Source organism: Propithecus coquereli, unplaced genomic scaffold (genome assembly GCF_000956105.1).
Source record: "Propithecus coquereli isolate 6110/MARCELLA unplaced genomic scaffold, Pcoq_1.0 Scaffold12, whole genome shotgun sequence".
Taxonomy (NCBI): domain Eukaryota; kingdom Metazoa; phylum Chordata; class Mammalia; order Primates; family Indriidae; genus Propithecus; species Propithecus coquereli.
In genome coordinates this window covers 17,135,743-17,152,627 of record NW_012136080.1, presented here as the reverse complement: position 1 = coordinate 17,152,627, position 16,885 = coordinate 17,135,743, and the positions used below count along the sequence as shown (strand labels likewise).

At 48.9% G+C, this 16,885-nt stretch overlaps 1 protein-coding gene across 1 annotated transcript in view; it reads right to left on the bottom strand.

The window, feature by feature from the left end:
- Positions 1-11,873, bottom strand: part of SPSB4 (splA/ryanodine receptor domain and SOCS box containing 4) — a 27,517-nt gene extending 15,644 nt beyond the window's left edge. Inside the window, exon 1 of the mRNA XM_012663893.1 lies at positions 11,270-11,873. The gene's annotated coding sequence lies outside the window, so the exon portion shown is untranslated. The remainder of the gene's footprint in view (positions 1-11,269) is intronic.
- Positions 11,874-16,885: the final 5,012 nt, after the last annotated feature.

Below are 16,885 nucleotides of genomic sequence, written 5' to 3'. Positions count from 1 at the left end.
ATTTGCATACACAAAGAGTGCAATGCGCACCACCCGAAGGATGGACATATTTGAAACTCGGACTTAGGGCGGTGGGGGGGCAAGGGCAACATATGAAACCGAAACTGTTTTACCCCAATAATATAAAAAAAAAAAAAACACACTAAAATGCAAACCTTCCAAATTGTCAGAAGGAACACAACACAAAATAAAACAGACCATACATTGAAAGATTTTGTTTTAAGATGCAAAAAGACATAAAATATGATAGTAAAACTAAGACCAAAATACTAACCATGTCAATGAATGGCCATAGTAAACTACTAAAAAGAAAAGATTCTAAGATTGGAGACAAAACCTTCGACCATATGCCACATGTAAGAGCCATCCCCGACGCAAAGTGATTCAAGGATTTTGAAAATAAAGGAAGGGCAAACAACATACCAGGTAAGTGTAAATTCAAACTAAGCAGGCGCTGTAATCTCAATATTAGGCAAGTAAAGTTGTTTTCAGGGCAAAAGGTTTTAAATGAGACAAGGAAGAAGACTTTATAATAATAAAGAATATGATCCACAAGTGAAGATCTAACACTCACTCCAAATAACAGCCCCACAATTCAGAGCAAAAGCCAGAAGCAATAAAAGTAGGGATCTTAGACACACATCAGAGGCAGGTAATTTGAATTCCCCTCTCCCAGCTCATGACAGACCAATGGGCCAAATTAAGTGAAGACACAGAATAACCAAAATTACATAATAAATAAGACAGATCTAATTGATGTATATATCAAACTCTATACCTTGAAGACAAAGAATGTATGTAATTTTCAAGTGTTTGTGGAACCATCAAAAAAATTTCCCACATATTAGGCTGCAAATAAAAATTCACCAAAAAAGCGAAAGTAATATACTATCTGATAACACAGAAGAAAAACTTAGAAATTAATCACAAAATTATGGACTACAAAACCCTATCACTTGGACATTTTTAAAAAATTCTCTTTAAACAACTCAGATCAAAAAAAGAAATCCATATAGAAATTGCAGGATATCTAGAAAATGACAGTAACAAAAAACATTCCATATGTTAGAACCTGCAGGATGCCTCTAAAGCAGTGCTCAGAGAAATCATGGCTGGTGTACTTATACTATTAAATTTTTAAAAATGAATTGAGCATAATAAAATAGAAAAATAATAGAACTAATCAAAAACTTAAGAGCTGGTTCTTTGGGGAAAAATACCACAAAAACAAAACAAAGCCAATAAAACATATAAACTATTTAATCCAATCATTTAATCTATTATATTATTATTAACTATTATATTAATCTGTCATGTTGATAGTATATTCCCTTGATATGATATAATAAAATGGCACTTCTCCTCTGTGGTCTTCCTCCCACAAACCCATAACCTCACTCTAATCATGACAAAAAGAAAGGATGAATTCTACTTGGGGGGAATCCAACAAAATACCTGACCAGTACTTCTCAAAAGTGGCAAGGTCATCAAAAAAAGAGTCTGAAAAACCCTCATAAGCCAAGAGAAGCCTAAAGAGACATAACAACTAATGTGGTATTCTGGATGGGATCCTGAAACAGAAAAAGGATATTAGGTTAAAACTAAGGAAATCTGAATAAAGTATGGCCTTTAGTTCATAATAATGTATCGATATTGGTTCATGAGTTGTGATAAATGTACCATACTAGGCAAGATGTTAATGATAGGGGAAACTGGGTGTCAGTATATGGAGTAGGTATATGGGACCTCTCTGTACTATCTGCTTAGTTTTTCTATAAATCTAAAACTATTTTTAGAGGCCTATTAATTAGAAAACCTTAAATCGATTTCTAAATTTTAGGAAATACAAAAAGTACAAAAACTAGAATTCACCTCTTATCATATTAATCAGGTATAAACAATGTTAGCATTTGGAGGTTTTTCATTTTATTCATTTTTTTGTCTATAAAATATCAATGAATTTTCTTATTAAATATTGGCATCATAGGCCTTTTATTCAGGTTATTTCATCTAAAATTATATACTTAGCATTTTCACATATTACTAAATATACATCAAATGCATGACTTCAATGATTAAATTTTTAAAAAACACAAAATGTGTGAACCACGTAATCCTTTAAAGGGGAGAGAAAATACAAATATTTAAAATAGGAAGTGAAAATAGGAAATAACCAAACAGGACAGCAAAAGCACTCATAAAAGAAATTAGTCTTGTTTGTTGTTATAGCACAGGAAAAAGAGGTGCAACGCAAATCACCAACAAATATATGACAAACTCCTATAAATGAGTACAAATGCAAAATGTGAAAAGTTATCAACAGTTTGCACAAAAAGAAACAAAATGGCTCCTTTGAAAAGATGCTCTATGAAATGTATCATGAAAAAGAAACAAATTGAACTACAAAGAGATGTCATTTTTGTGTATCAGATTACCCAAGATCAAAAAGTTGGATGACACCTTCTTTGGACAAAGTGTGGAAAAGCAGACAGGCTCATACTTTGCTAAAGTGAATATAAACTAGTATAACCTCAGTGGAAGGCAAATTAGCACCATCTTTTCAGAACTGCAAATGCACATACCCTTGGACTTAGCAATTCTACTTCCAGGATTTACTCAGATATGTTCTCAAATGCACAAAAATACCTATGTATATAGTACATACATACATATATGAGCAGCATTGTTTGTTATAGCAAAATACTGGGAAAGACTCAAACAGAAGACAGGCTAAATAAATAATAGTAAATCCATATAAAGGAATACCATGCAGTTGAAGAAAAGAATGCACTCATATGGAAGATCCAACACTTAGATGAAGCCGAACAAACCAGGTGCAAAGCAATATGTGTGGTGTGCTGCCAGTACTGTGGAGGGAGAGGTAGGAGGGGGGAAAAGAGAGTAGTTAACCCAAAGAGCCCATATAGATCTGAGGACCAGTTGTGTTTGTAGGAAAACAGTTACAGTGACCATATAGTTTTAGAAGAAAACTTGCTTTTCTCTGCTCACCTTAGAGCTCCATGCTGACCTTCACCCAGACCTTAAGCCTCAACCAAGTCATGAGAAATTAGCAAGATAACATGTGACAGGTGTCGGGTGTGTGGTAGGGATTCAACAAATGGAACCGACACGCATCCAAGGCCACCTCTGTAAGTTTGTACAGACTGCCCGGGGATGTCTGACTGGGAGGAGAGCAGGGATTGGAATCCACACTTTTGTAATTCATTCAAAGACACCTTATGCTCCCATTCTACCAGCCCAGGAAACTGAGGCGCCAAAGAGAAACAGCCCGACCAAAGTCACATGGCTGCAAGATGGGAGAGCTGATCCCATCCTGGGCAGCCTGAACTCAAAATCCCCTCTGCTTTTGCGTGCCCTCTGTTATTAACCCCAAATATCAGCACTCACTTGTGCCAGGCAGCAAGCCAGCAGCTTCACAGGCTCGGAAGGGGTTGCATAACTTGCCCTGGGGTCGCACAGACAGTTCAGGGGCCACTAGATGACATGCCTGGCTCTCACCCCTTCCTCCACACTGTTTAGAATAGTGCCCTCTGCACAGCACCAACTGTAACCAGCTCAGTGCCACCAACACAGAAAATTTCTAAGGGAAACTGCTTTATCCCTTTGCACAACCATGCTGACTTTGGCATGGCTGTTGTTGAAAAGACACCTTTAATGTGTCTGAAAGCAACAGCCAAGCAGCAGCCCCAGGGGAGACCTCTTACTGTGCTTGGCTATGGCCCATGTGGGTCACTGAGGGCACAGTGCTCTCCCTCCTGACTGTAGTCTCGAAGTCGCTGTCCCTGCTAGTAGCAGGCAGGGATCGTGAAGGAAACTCACACTGGGGTGAGTGGGCATATAAACAGACAGCCCCTGTGCTGCTTCCCCCAGGACGGGGCCCATAGCAGAGTGCCCTGTCCACTAATGGCAAGCCAACCAGGAAAACTAGATGCAACACAATCTAATGTGGGTCAGGAGACCTGGGTTTGAATCCCTGCCTGTCAGTTGGGCCCTGTGCAGGGACTTAATCTCTCTGAGACTCATTCGAAAAGTGCTGCTAATTCTGTGCTAACCTTGCCTGCCTTTGCAAGGACCAGGGCAGACATCTGTAAAGTCTGGGACCTCACAGGGCACCCAAGAGGCACCCAGTAAATGGTGAGTGCTCCTTTAAATTGTGTAGGTCCTACAACATTACATTTCACCACTTGAATGCATCCTGCTGTGGACAGATTGTGTCCACCCGCCACCCCACAACCCAAATTCCCATGTTGAAGCCCTATCCCCAATGTGATGGTATTTGTAGGTGGAGGCCTTTGGAAGATAATTAGTTCGTGAAAGTGAGCTCAACCTCCTCCAAGAGGCCTGCCCTAACCCACCGGGCCTCCAGGCGCCTGCCCTGTACCTCTGTCCACCCTGAGCCAGCCAGGACATATCTTTCTAGCTCTGCTGATCTGCTTTTTCCTACCTTGAAGGCATTCCACTGAGGAACGTTCACTCTCTGCTCTTTTTAGAGAATGGAGCAGGGAAAGGGCCAGGGCTAAAGTCAGGAGATAGGGACAGGGGGCCTAGTAATGCAGCGAATACAGTCGCCACCTCTGAGCAGCTGACCCTTGGCTGTATCTAGTCTGCCCCTTTATTGGATAATGCTTTGCACCCTCCCTGCTTCCCGCCCTCACTCATTCAAAAAGCACTTAGTGGATGCCTGCCACATGCCAGGCACTGCGCAGCTGAGAGCTGGGCACACAGCAGTGGCCAAGTCAGACTCATCCCTGCCCTCTCTCTCCAGCCAAAGGGAGGGTGCTTATCACATCGCTTCTCTTCTTGTCTCCACCACGGCACGTGGCCTGGGCCAGGCACATGGGACACACAACAGAATCTAACTTCCTGATAGGAATAACATCATCGCAACCCTGTAAGCAGCCAGTGTACTGAACAATGCTGAAGGGTGCCACCATCACATTCCCACCAAACCAAACTTAATTTCTTACGCCATGCTTGGATGGGGATGCTTAATGACATTACCCGGAAGGATCTGCTCCGGGGCTTCAATCATGGCTGAGCAAGAAGACAAAAACTCAAATTACCAATTGCCCTTCCCAGGACCCTAGCGGTGTTGCTTCCTGACAGGGAATCGAGGAGACACGAAGCGGTGATGCCACACTGTTTAAGGAGCCTCAGAGGCTTGCAAAATACAACGCACAGTCTTCTGAGGCCCAGGATCTGAAATCAGTCTCAGAGGCCTGCCTGGCTGGGCTCAACAGACACGGTGTGTGTAAGAGGCATGACTGCTGCAGGAATTGGTAATGACTGGGTGGAAGGCCCTCCCCTCCGTGTGGCCTCTGGCTTGGGACTTGCTGGGGTAGAGGTGGGGGCAGGTCTCGTCCTTCTTCATTTAACCACAGTAATGATGCCCTCCTGGGGATCTGAGGCTGCTGTAAAGTGTAAGACTCAATCACTTTCCCCTGGGGAGAGCCTATACCAAAGGGGTCAGACCTGGTGACAAGTCTGAATAATGACAAGGACTGTAAAAAGAAATGCAGTTTGACAGCACTGGAATTCCTTTAATAGACTACATATTACTTTCAAAGATATACTGCAGCACTTGTAAACGTGCAAAGCTGAGCTAATCATGCTCCCTGCTTAAAATCCTTCACAGGCTCTCCTCCATTTTCAGGATAAAGTTGACTCCCAACCTAACCCTAACCCTCCCAGCATGTTCCATGATGATTGCCCAGCCCATCCCCCTCAGGGAACCCCTTCACTCCAACCCCCACAAGCTCCCCGCAGTTCCCTGACATGCTGCTGCCATTGTCTCTTCCCTCTCCCTCCCTGCCCCCACCACGCGCACACATCTGTGTAGTTCCATTCAGCTTGGGTATCCACACCTCTGGGGAGACCTCAAACCCCTGTGCTCTGAAAGCCCCTGTACTTATTCCCACCACAGCACTTCTCACAAGGAGCCATGAGGTCTCTTGAGCTGCCTCTCTCCTACCAGACTGGGGACCACGCAGGAGCAGGGGCTGGGTCTCCCTCCGAGGAGTCCCCAGGACTCTGCGTGGGCCAGGTTTAGAGAAAATGGTAGGTGAATGTCTACAGAATGTGCAAGCATAAACAAATGAATAGAAGCAATATGCTGCCTTTGAAAGAACTTCCACCTAGGAATGAACTGGAAATGCAAAGTTCTGTGAGCTCAGACAATTCATTTAATGTTTTATTCCTCAATTTTCATCTCTTTACAATGGTACCAATGATAGCTGCCTAGCCCTGGTTCAAGTGGAATGTTTTTGAGATTTTCTTGTACAAATATTAGGTAGAGGGGATGTTTTATTAAAAGATGCTCATTCAGAATGAATCCACCAACAGTGAATGAACTGAAGAACCCCCAAGGTTTTATTCACAGACATCCATTAGCTTTTCCCCTCTATAAACACATGGAGTTCACGCTACAACTGGCGGGGCAAGCCCTTTCTTCCCCAAGAGCTCGCAAAGAGAGCCATCTGTCCAGTTCCAGGTGGAACCGTATCACGCCTGTCTTCCTGGAGCATGAATCAATGAGGCTTCCCCGAGCCTCTCTTCCTTCTGGGGTTTCCATGGGAATCCTCCCACGTGTGACGGAGCCAGGGGCCCCTGAGGTGGAAGCTCAGCTGTCAGCCAGCAAGGAGAGCAGGGGATGGGATGAAGGAGATTTGCTGGGCAGTGACCAGGCCAGCAACCTCTGCAAGGTCATTTGAAAGAGACAGACCTTTGAGCCAGTGAGGCCACATGCAGTCCTGGCAGGCCTGGTCATCACAGCTGCCCCTGTGCCTAGAGGGCTGTCCCGGGCATGTGTGGCTTGTTCTGCAGGACAGCTGGTCTCCTTGAAGCCCAGCATGTCCCTGCTGGGACAAAGCATGAAGGGAGGGGAAGGGAGGGTGCCCTTAATGGGACCCTCTGGGGAAAATCACGAAGAAAACACAATAATCTTCACTTCCACCCCCTCATTTACCTCTCAAGATGAACCTTCCCCACTTGGTATAACTGGTTGTCTGAAAACAGGACGCCTGAAAGAAAAGCAGGACTCTTCATGCCTCAGGCTTGATCTAGATCATAATAGGGACCTGCTGGGATTTTTGAAGTTCCCTCCCATTAAGCCTAAGGTACCTCTGGGAGCACTTCTGAGATGGGGGGCCGGAGAGAAACAGAAAGAGAGGAAGGGAGGAGAAAAGGAGATCCTGAGGGAGAGGAGAGACAGAGCAGGACGTGGGCAGAGCACTCCAGCCCCAGGAATCCGTGTGACTGGCATATCTCATAGAATGCAGCTACAAGTGGGATGTCTCTGTGACCTGCCCAACTGGGCCAAGTCCCACTCACTTCTGGAGAAAGCAGAACTCCAGTTCACAGTAAATGACATTTCATAGCATTAAAAGCCTGGTGGGTGACTTTGGCACTGCTCCGGCCTATCCCTCAGCACATGGGAGCTTTCCTGCCTCCTCCTGGCTCTGGGGTCCACCTGCCTGCCCCTTCGACGGGGCACCCCCAAGGCCATGGCTTCCATTTCTGCTTCGCTCTCTCTCCATGCATCTTGTCTTCCGACTTGCATCCCTAGCCCCCTGCAGACACTCTCAAGCTGGGTCTCCAGTTCCGCCTTCTCTACTCAGCACCAGATGCACTTACTGGAAGCCTATGACCAGCCCAAGCTGGGTGCTCCTTCAAATGACCTTGCAAAGCTCTGGAGGCCTCTTTGCATCATAAACCTCCCACTGTGGACACACCCACACTCTCAGCCCTGTGAGACATCTGCTGTCCACTGGCACCTCAGAACCCACACAGCCTGGGCTGAGCCCAGCGCCTTCCCTCTCCCTGCATACCAGGGTCTTCTCTGCATGTCCCTGTTTCTGCCACGGATCCTCGCCTCTCGGTCTCCATCACTCAATGCCTTCAGCCTTCCTTTCGTTCAGACCCTGCCTGGATTACTGCAATGGTCTCTATCGGGTCTCCCGGACTCCAGTCCTTGCCCCCAACCCACCCTCCATGCTGCCAAGGGGTAAATCTGACCAGGATGCCCACCCACCTGCTCTTCAACCCTCCAGGCAGCTTCTACAGAGAGAAGCAGCACCCCTTAGCTTGGCACCCAAGGGCCCTTGGGAGTTGCTTTTGCTCATCTCTCCCACACTCTGTCTCTCACTGCGACGCACCACAGACCAGGCACGCCAGACTCTCCTCAAGTCAGGATATCCCGTTCACAGCTCAGCGCCTGGGAGCCTTTCCACCTGCCCTTGCCTGGCTGACACTCCTTCACTCTCCCAGCTGCCCTAGCAGAAGCAGGGCCGGGCACCCCTCCATCCCACCGCGTCCTCGCCCTACCTGTCAATTCCTGCTGATGTCTCCTGCACCACGTCTGCGTTTCTTGCTGGTAGAGTCAGTGCCCAACCAGCCTCTATCTCCAACACTGGCACACAGCCTTGTACCTGCTACTTCTGGCTGCATTAGGAAGAGCCTATCAGATTGAAGAAGGAGTATTCACTCTATATCTCCTGTATGGTTTGTGTTTTTAACAACAGACATTTTTTTCATAATTAAAGTATACATTTTAAATGGGAAATAAATTCTGAACTCAATGTGTGAAGCAAAAATCACATGCAACCAGTACTGCCCTGGAAAGTTCTTCTAAATGTCCACAAAGTTCATGATAACTGATTTGGGCTATGCCATTCTCTTTCCTAAAGAGAATGTTATACAGCAGAGACAACTGTTTTTCCTGCAGCCTCAGAACATATCCCTATTCCTTAAGCTCAGCAGCAGACAAATCAGTTGGCTTATGTAGGGACCATGTTTTATTAAAAATGTGTTCCTGGTTTTTAAATTTTTTATTCTTCTTTTTCACCAAGTATGTACGGTCATGTTCACATAAGTTAGGTGCACACACTACGTACTTATTACTGCAAGGTTAGATCCTACCACCCCCCTGATTTTCCATATCTAGTGGCTTGCTTCTAGCTGGGGGACTGCCTGAGACCCTTCGTTCCTGTATCAACAGAAAAGGAAACTTTCAAGAGCCTGGATGTGTGACAACAGGGCAGGCGGCTCAGGAAAAATTAAGTAACTTCTGTATGGTGAGTTGTACTGGGTCTTTCCCCAAAAGGGCAAGGAACTCTGCACTGGCGCAGGCCTTGGCCACTTCTTGGAATAGAAATAAAACCACCAAGGACAGGCCTGCAAGAATGATGAGGGTTCCAGTCCTATGAAAAGCCAGGAGGGAAAGTATTGGGGGAGTGGGGGGAGTGGACAGCAAGTGACTAAGCCTTTGGAGTGCTGGAGCAAAACTGAGAAGGCCAGAGGGCTGGATGGCGATGAGAGAGGAAACTGGCCTGAGAGGGGCGGAGGGGCAATAACCACACCCGGAGGGCCCTGGGGGTCTACATTGTACTCTAAGGCAGCCTTAAGGAAGGCCTAATTGAGAGAGGAATGGGAGGAATTTGATCTATTTACATTTAAAAGACGCTTCTGATAAATGGCTCTTGCTACTTGCTAATCTGATACATGAAAAAACCGGAATCTTGTTTTAACTTGCATTTTTCTTATTGAGTGAGGTAGGGCATCTTGTCACGTTTTAACGTCATTTCTGTTTCATTTTGTGTGTGTGCACTGTCTGTAGTCTTTGTCCATTTGATCTTTTGCTTGTTGACTGGAGTAATCTTTTACACATTTAAAGAGATGAGCCGGTTTTGATAGGAGTGGGAATTCTTTGCCTAATTTGTCTAGGTCTTTTGACTGTTTATGGCGATTTCTTTCCCCTGAAGATTTTATTTTAATGTCATCAAATTTATCAATCTTTAAAGTAAAAGAGAAATACAAACTGGAAATATTTCAGTAGAATGGCTAGTAAGTTGGATTCTGTTCGTTGTTTGCCAAAGGTGGCGGCTTTATTACCATTTTTAAAGGAAGTTTTAACAATGGAATCAATCAGAAGGTATGTCTCAGAGGAATATGCCCTCCGGTAAAGCATGTTTATATCATGCTTTTACAGATTTCACGTCTTCCAGATTTAGGCTCATCAAATTGCAGGGGGGATGGGGGTAGGGGGGTCCCGAAGGTGGGTGGGAGGATAGGGGCTCAGAGTCATGAAAAGGAGAACTCCTATTTTCACCCTCCAGCCACCCTCAAGGAGGAGGGTGGAGAGCAGAAGAGGAAACTGAGCTGGGAGAGGTTAGAGAATTGGCCCAAGGTCACACCGTGGGCTGGTGGTGGAGGCAGAGCTGAGACCTCTCCACCTCCTCGCGGTACAAAAGTGCCCTCCTCTCCCTCCATGTCCGCTGCAGCCCGCGCTTGGCCCTGGCTGGAGCAGCCACTCCCCCGGCTTCTCCCGCCAGTCAGAGGTCGGGGCTCGGCGTCCCCTCCTGGCTCAGAGCCGCTGGCGCGTACAGCGCGGCCCGGCCGACACATTTGCCGCGCTCCACTCTCGGGCCTCCTCCCTCCTTCCCAGAGCCCCGCGCCCAGGACTCCCAGAACCCTCAACTCCCTTTCTTCCTGAGCATCGCCAAGTTTGTCTCCAAGCAAGGCCGGGAACTGGCCCCCGAGTTCTCAGCCAGGCGACCACCCTTACTACCCCAGTGTCAGGAATAAATAACAGCCACCACTTCACCAGAGCCTACTGCGTGCCAGGCGCTTCACTTCTGCCACTCTGAATACCCTCGATTAACAGACTTCCCCAGAAATGATTGTTCCCATTACACAAACGAGATAGCTGCTGCAGCTCCGGAGAGTTGGATGACACGCTTGGGCTCCCAGAGCTAGTAATACTGGCTAACATACGACAGAGTGCTTCCTAAGTGCCAGGCACAGGTCTACGTACAAGCACCGTCCCATAGATCTTCCCAGTACCCCTGTAAAACGTGTACCATTATTATTCCCATCCTACGGATGAGGAAACCGAGGTTTGGCGCCTTGCCCAAGGTCACCCAGCCAGAGCGTGACGGATCTTGGACCCAAACCCAGGCGATGTGAGTCGAAAGGCAGTTTCTCATGCAGTCTCCGCTACGCAGAAAACCAGGGGGTTTCGAACCCAACGTACCAGGGGCCGGCCCCCAAACGCCCCAGGACTGTGCGCAAATCAATCAGCTCAGACTGCCACTATCTGCAGAGAGGAATTCCCCGGGACCGGGACCTGACCCACGCCAGGAGCGCGAGCTGTGACGAGTGCCGGCCCGCGTCAAGTCCATGCGGCCGGATCTCGGCTCCTGGCCCCCGCGCGCCCCAAGGCGCCCCTTGCCGGGAGCTGGAGAGTACTCACCATAAAAGAGAGGGCGAGCGCCGGCCCGGGAAGAATCCCCAGCGCTGGCAGGTCCCGGACTCCCCGGAGAGGCGTCTGCTGCAGCCGCCGCCCACTCAGGGGCGCCCGAGCGACCCCGCAGATGCCGGCTTTCTCCCCAGCGCCAGGGGTGCGTCCTTAAGGCTGATACCCAGCAGCAGCGCCCCCTCTGCCAGGCAGGATGGCCTAGAGTTAGGAGCGTTCTTGGCGAAGTTGGTGCTCAGGCGCGGCGAGAGGACGCGGGGGGTCGGGCCGGGAGTGGGGAAGCGCCTTATTGCGCGGATCCTGGGGGCGCGCCGAGGCCCGCGCTCTAGCCGCTCCAAAGCTTGGCGCCTGACCCAGAGGGCGGCGAGTCCCGCGCTCAGAGCGCACGGGCCGCGCCTTGGCCGCCCGCCCCGGGTGAGCCCGGCGTCTTCCCCAGCGCCCTGGGCTCACGTAGCGGTAGCTGCAGCTGGGGCCCGGGCCCGAGCTGCGGTGCGCTCATCACCCTCCCCAGGGGCTGGGCGCCTTTGTGCGCGGGGCGCGCCGGCCGCCGCGGCCAGCTCTGGATGCTGCAGCCGCCGTCGCCTCCCCCTCCTCCTCCGCCGCCGCCCGCTCCCCGCCTTCCCGGCCGGCCCGGAGGCTGCAGCTGAAAGCCGATCTGGCTGAGCTCATCCCTGAAGGCCACTAATCCAATAGCCGCGGAAGGCGCGGTCGCTGGGAACGCCCCTTCCCCCACCATCCCGCGCCTCGGCCGTCCCAGCTCGGGCCGCTGCCGGCGCCGCCACCTACTCGAGGCCACCAGCTGGCGGGAGAGGGAAGTGGAGCCCGCGCCGGAGCCCCTGTGCCGAGGCGACGGCGCGGTCGCCATTCACCCGCTCGCCCGCGCACTCCCTCACTCTCGCACTCATTCATGCGCGCGGGTCCTCTCCCATTCACTCAAGCGCGCCTGCAGCGCCAGGGTGGGTGCCCCTGAGGGGGCGGAGACACCCACAGTCACCGGGCCGCTTTGGTTCCTTTACTCAACGCACGTGGGGAATAGCAGCCGGGGGAAAGAGGATGCTTTAACATCCCCCTTCCTCACATGTCCACACTTGATTATTGACATCAGGCTCCAACTCTTTTTTTAAAGTCCAATTTCATACCACATCTACCTCACGGAGCTTCCCCGCCCACCCGAGGAGCAGAGAGGTCGGTTTCTGCTCAGCTGGCTACCAGCGCTTATCCTGGGCCCTTCATTGCGAGCCCGAGCCCAGGAGCAGGGAGAGGGCGTGGACAGAGCAGAGGCGGGGAGGGTGCTTCTGGTATCCGTGCTTCCTTGGGGAATTGAAAGTGCCTGGTCTGGGTGTCCTCGCTGTGCTCCCAAAGTTGACTTCAGGTCCTTTCCACAGTCGTTTACTGACCCAATCCCTCTCTGTGCCAGGCACCAGGCAGAGTCTAGATACCATGTGCCCATTTCGTTAGGGGACACAAAAGATGTGAGGGAAATGTTTTTAAGAGGCTCTGGGGCTAATTTCCCAGACTGGGAAGGGCAATGTGGAGATGTTTCTAGTGGATGTGGCCACGTGAATTAGCTCCTGGAGGCAGGGGGACAGCATGGTCACCTGCGTAGGTACCTGCCCCAGCACAGAGCCTGTTGTGTGACTGGAGTGTGAGCAGAGAGGGCTAAGATAAAGCTGGAGGGATCGACAGTGTCTAGGGCTTTGGGGACCAACTGAAGAGCTTGGCTTTCCCCCACAGCAGTTGGGAAGGCCTTTAACCAGGGCGGTGGCCTCGTAGGATTTGCATTCCAGAAAGATCTCTCAGCAGCAGAGTGGGTGAATAAATGGAGGAAAACCAGCTTGGAAGCTACTGTAATAGTTCAAGCAAAAGATGATGCTTTATGAACCAAGATAGCCGTGGTGGGGTGGTGAAAAGGGTGTATTGTCCAAATATTTGTGGTGTTTATCCTAATGTTTCATTATTGCCTGTTTGCACCTCTGTCTCCTTCCTGAAACTATGAGCCCGCTGAGGGCAAGTGTCTGTATCTCGTCCATCTCTAGAAGCTCTGCACTAGCACAGAATAGACGCCGAGTACACGGAATGTGATTTGAACTGCCCTGAGTGGTGGTGCTGACCTGCACGCACACTTGCTCTCTTTCTGGTCTTTCCCTCCTACCTCCATCAACAAGTTCTGGGAGCACCTACTCTGAGAGCTATTGTGGGGGTTATGGACACAGTATGGGGAGGAAGAAAAGAAAAGTTGAGGAAAGAAGATCAGAAGCAAGGAGAAGTTTAAAGATGTTCATGCTGATGGTTCCTTACCTGGACCCCAACGCAATCTGGCTGACAGGGTGTGGGGTGCTGTGAAGGATGCCATTGCTTCCCCTCCTTGCCAGGAAACATCACATCAACTTCAAGGATGGGGGAGGGGAGCAGTGGCCACAATTTGAGAACAACCCCCCTCCCTTGGGGGCTCTAAATACATTCACCACACTGGCATTTCCAAATGAGACTATGCCTCAGGCACAAACGCACAAAGGAGTGGGCACAGCCCAAGTGTCCCTGTAGGCTCCCAAATCCTCCAGCCCCTGGATGATGGGAAAACAACTTGCCAGTTGGGGAGAAGCCAGGATAGCCTGGCTATTAAAACTCTTTAGATTGGCCGGGCGCGGTGGCTCACGCCTGTAATCCTGGCACTCTGGGAGGCCGAGGCGGGCGGATTGTTTGAGCTCAGGAGTTGGAGACCAGCCTGAGCAAGAGCGAGACCCCGTCTCTACTAAAAATAGAAAGAAATTAATCAGACAACTATAAATATATAGAAAAAATTAGCCGGGCATGGTGACTCATGCCTGTAGTCCCAGCTACTCGGGAGGCTGAGGCAGTAGGATCGCTTGAGCCCAGGAGTTTGAGGTTGCTGTGAGCTAGGCTAACGCCACAGCACTCACTCTAGCCAGGGCAACAGAGTGAGACTCTGTCTCAAAAAAAAAAAACTCTTTAGATTGAGGTGGGCAGCCTCTAGATGGCTCCCAAGGAGCCCAGGCAATTGGCATTCCCTTAAGTGTGGGCTGGACTTACTGACTTGCTTCTCATACATAGAATACAGTAGAAGTGGTGAGATGTCCCTTCCAAGATTAGGTTATAAAAAGACTGTGGCTTCTGTTTGGAGCATGCGCTCTTTCTTTCTCTTACTCTCTTTTGGGATTGCCTCCCTAGGGGAAGCCGGCTGCCATGTCCTGAGGTAGCCCTGTAGAGAGAGGCCCATGTGAAGGGCTGAGGCCTGCCAACAACCATGTGAGTGAACTTGGAAGCAGATCCCGCCCTCCCCCCAATCCCCGCTGAGCCTTCTTATGAGACTGCAGCCCTGTCCAATGCCTTGACTGCAGCTTCATGAGAGACCTTGATTCAGAGGCGCCTAAGCTGCACGCAGATTCCCATGGAATCTGTAAGATAATAAATGTTTGTTGTTTTAAGCTGCTAAATGTTGGGGTAATTTGTTATGCACTATAGATAACTAATAGAAGATGTTCTTAACTGTCCAAGAGTGATTCTAAAAATAAACTCTCAAAAAACTAGCCACAGTATCACTCTGAAGAATGCACAATATTGCACAGGCATAGTCAGGCAGTTTTGGGCTTGAATCTCAGCTCAGACTCTCAATAAACCTGTTTCCTTCTATTTCTCAGTAGTAGAGGAAGATCTGCGGCATTCTTGGAATTCCTGGGCTAAGGCAGAGTCATGCCTGCGTCCAGTAGGGGGTTGCTGCAGTCAGAGGTCCAGACCTCTTTTTATATAGCAAAGCTGTGAAGCCCACCTCCTCCTGCCTCTGCTCCCACAGGGCTTGGTTTACAATCCACTTACCAGTGTTCAGCTATCAAAATCTTGGACTCCTTCTCTGTCTTGCAAAAGTACTTACCATGGTTTTACAGAAGTTGAGGAAAAACCCTCAGTTCTGAGAAATTTTGGAGCTTAAAGCTTGCTCCGTGGAGGTGCGTGCCAGGACAACAGAACAGTGGCACGTGAGATCTTCTGCCTGCCCCTCAGGAGCAGCCCTGTCTGAGCCCAGCCTACAGTGTGGTGTTGCCCGTCAGGTGCTCAGCTCTCACATCCTGTTTCTCTCTACAGCTCAGGCACCGCTGTCTCTTTTCCCAATAGTTGCGGCAAGCTCCTCACTACTCTTCTGCCAGGGCTGTCTTCATAAAGGGAAGATCACCCCACCATTCCATTCAGAGGTACCCCATGGCCCACAGGATGCTTTTCACACTCCCTAATGGAATCTGGCTCCTGCCCGCTCCATTAGCTTCACCTCCCTGGGTCAGTGCCCCAGGCCTGGCCACGCTGGGGCCCTCTGAGCTTCTCCAGTGTGCCGAGCTGTTTCTCCTTGACACAGGCCTTTGCACATAAGTTCCTTTCTCCCTGGTACAGACTTTCCCCAGGTAACTATGATTCGTCCTTCACCTCCCTGCCTGTATGCACGTCGTATCCTCCAGGAAGCCTTTCTGGCACCCCAGCCTCAGCATGTGGCCCTCCTGTGTGCATCCTCAGGCCTGTGCTTCCCTCTCTCAGGGCTCCAAATCCCAGTGTTGCTGTGGATTCTTCTTTTGTCACTCACCCCAAGATATGAGCACCTAAAGAGCAAGGCTGTCTTTTTCATCCTTATAGTCTTTGCACCCCCATCTACATTTTCTTTTTGATAATTTCTCAAAGCAGAAAGCGTCATAGTCTTCCCAAGTAGCCCAGGCTGGGTGGGGGGCCCTTCTCTGAGCCCCACCGCACCTTGTTGCTTTACGTCTGTCATAGCACCTTGTAAACTTTTTGGGAATTGTCAGACTCCTGAATCAGACAGTGACTCTTTGGGGCAGGACTGTGTCTGATTCATCCCAATGCTTCTATCACCCAGCCTTGGGCGTGGCATACAGTAGACATCCAGTAAATGTTTGTGGACTGAATGATTAAAGGCAAAGCAGAAGAAAGGAACGACAAAGATGGGAAGGAAGGAAGCTGGCTCCATTGGCCAGTGCATCTGTGTTCATGAGGGATATTGGTCTGTGCTTTTCTTTTCTTGTAACATCTTTGGCTATTGCATCAAACTAATGCTGACCTTAAAAAAATGAGTTAAGAAGTGTTTCTTTTTATTCTATTTTCTAGAAGAGTTTGCATAGAATTAGTGTTATTTTCTCCTTAAATGTCTTACAGAATTTACCAGTGAAGTAATCTGACCCTGGAGTTTTCTTTTGGCGGGGAGGGGTGTTGCTTTTTAAATGGAAATTCAATCCCTTTAATAAATACAGAGTTATTCTGGTTATCTGATTGTTTTTGAGTGAACTAGAGTAGTTTATGCCTCTCAAAAAATTTGTCCATTTCATCTAATTGCAGAATATACAGGCATTAAGTTGTCCATACTAGTTTTTTATTATCTTTTAATTGCATGTGGATCTGCAGTGATGTCACCGCTCTTGTTCCTGAAACTGATTGATATTGGTAATTTGGGTCTCTCTTTCTCTCTGTCTCTCTCTCTGTCTCTCTCTCTTCTGTACAATATGATTAGCAGTTTATGAATTTTATTGACCTCAAAGACTCAGCATTTGGTATCACTTATTTTCTCTCTGTTTTTCTGGTTTCTATTTCATTGACTTTTTT